The sequence below is a fragment of the Mauremys mutica genome, unplaced genomic scaffold, assembly GCF_020497125.1.
Source record: "Mauremys mutica isolate MM-2020 ecotype Southern unplaced genomic scaffold, ASM2049712v1 000658F_np12_obj, whole genome shotgun sequence".
Taxonomy (NCBI): Eukaryota; Metazoa; Chordata; order Testudines; family Geoemydidae; genus Mauremys; species Mauremys mutica.
In genome coordinates, this window is record NW_025423025.1 from 81,839 (window position 1) to 84,213 (window position 2,375).

General features: G+C 44.4%; 1 non-coding gene across 1 annotated transcript; it reads right to left on the reverse strand.

The window, feature by feature from the left end:
- Window positions 1-1,846: 1,846 nt before the first annotated feature.
- On the reverse strand, window positions 1,847-2,063 carry LOC123357457. The gene has a single exon (XR_006575558.1). It is a non-coding gene; the product is annotated as a small nucleolar RNA U3 (small nucleolar RNA).
- Window positions 2,064-2,375: the final 312 nt, after the last annotated feature.

The window sequence follows — 2,375 nt, forward strand, 5'->3', positions numbered from 1 at the left end:
CCTGAAGGGTCAAAAATATTGTCGCGGGTGGTTCAGGGTATATGTCCCCCCCCCCCCCCCGAAAGCAAATGGAAAAAAAATGTTTCTCACCTTTTTTCAATGTCAACGTATGTCTACTGGATGCTGCTGGCAGACGCGGTGCAGCAGCATCCCCTTCCCTTCTGGACGGCAGAGGTACAGTAGGACTGGTATCCGTCATCGTTGTCCCGTGAGTGCTCCTGGCTGGCCTCGGTGAGGTCGGCCGGGGATGCCAGGGCAAAAACGGGAATGACTCCCAGGTCATTCTCTTCTTTAAGCTTTGTCTCCTGGAGATTCAGTCCTGCCTGGAATATCATAGTAGCTGGAGACTGCCCTCCCTTCCCCCCTTTGAGCTCTACTTGCAGAGGCAATAAAGTCTGTGTTGTTTCAAATTCATGCATTCTTTATTACTTCATCCACAAATGGGGGATAACGGTAGTCCAGGAGAGGTGGGAGAGAAGGGAAGCAATGGGTGGGGTTGTTGCAGGGGCACCCCCTAGAATGGCATGCAGCTCATCATTTCTGCTGGATGTCTGGGGCTCTGACCTGGAGCCACCATTTGCCTGTCTGGGTCTTTAATTGGCTTGCCTGATAGTCTAGACAGGACTGACTCTCCATTAGACAAAACTTAAAGACGGGAATGACCTGGGGAGTCATTCCCATTTTTGTCCATGCGCCCCTAGCTGACCTCACTGAGGCTGGCCAAGAGCACCCATGACAGCAGCTGACAAAGTTTATTAGAGAATATTTAAAAATAAACCATACAAAGTGTTTGAAGCATCAGGTATTATGTCATTGGGGGTAACATACAGGTTGTAGGGGGATGATAGCATTTTGGTATTGGACGGCATATACATACAGTATAACTTGTAACTGTCATTATCAATTTACAAAGCAGCAGACAGTACAGTGTGCCTATCAACTATCTTTGCTAATTTGCAAAAGGCAAGGGGATGCTGCTGTGTAGCACTGCAGTACCATGTCTGTCAGCACCATCCAGTAGACATACAGTGATGGTGAAAAAAAGGCTGAACGGGCTCCATGATTGCCGTGCTATGGCGTCTGCCCGGGCAATCCAGGGAAAAGGGCACAAAATGATTGTCTGCCGTTGCTTTCATGGAGGGAGGATTGACTGACGACATTTACTCAGAATCACCCATGACACTGTTTTTGCCCCATCATGCACTGGTATCTCAACCCAGAATTCCAATGGGCGGGTGAGACTGCAGGAATTATGGGATAGCTACCCACAGTGCAATGCTCCGGAAATTGATACTAGCCTCGGTACATGGACGCACACCGCCGAATTAATGTGCTTAGTGTGGCCACGTTCACTTGACTTTATATAATCTGTTTCCAAAAACCGGTTTCTGTAAAATCGGAATAATCCCATAGTGTAGACATACCTTGAGACAGCTTTAGAACCCTCTACCCACTATACGGCCAAGAAACAGCAACTCTCAGATCCTGTGTGGATTGTCTGATGGGCTTGGGGCCAAGTCTGGTACAAAGTTAAAAATGGGAAGGGAAGAAAAGAGAAGCGGAGAAGAAAGTGGAACATGCAGACACAGCACCCTACCTAAATTCTGAAATAGATTACAAGAAAAAAAGAGAAAACACCATAAAGAAATTTTAAAAATCTTTCAGTAAGAACTGAATTAGAAACCTTTAAAACACCACTTTCACACTACCTTTACTTTTCTTCCAAATTCCACCAAAACAAATTAAGACTTGCCACAAAACAGAACTGAACAAAAGCTTTAAACAAATCCAGATAACAGAAAAGAAAACCAAAAGACTTATTTTTAAACTTGTTTTATAAGGACTAACCACTCAGTCTGTGTTTTCTTCTTCTCAGTTTCTCAAAAGGAAAGTAAGAACAATCATCAATAGCAAACAGCAACTGTACTAAAGCAATACTGTCCTCTCACTTCATGCTCAGAAGAAAACACTTTAATTCTTCGTTGTGGTTAGCGAGATCAGACATTTTCAACCACACTTCTCTAATTACAAACTATAGAAATTATTCCTGAAAGTATAGTCTTAACAAAACAGTGCTCGGCTACACACCCAGGCTAATGTGCACAAGCTTTCATCCCAGGGTGAATGTTTTCATACAACGGGTTTCACCCCCAGTGAATTAAAGAACAAAAATCTAAAACCAAGTCCCCATTTCATTAAAGCACAATCGGGACAGCTTTAGCACACTGACCATTAGAAAATGTCTATGTCGCTATTTACAGAAACACACCTCCTGATTAGCATGTGGAGCTCCTACTGACCAATCAAACCCTCTTGCTTTGCCATACCTCTCACAGGCTCCTCCTTACCACATGACAGCTCGTCAGGCACAGACA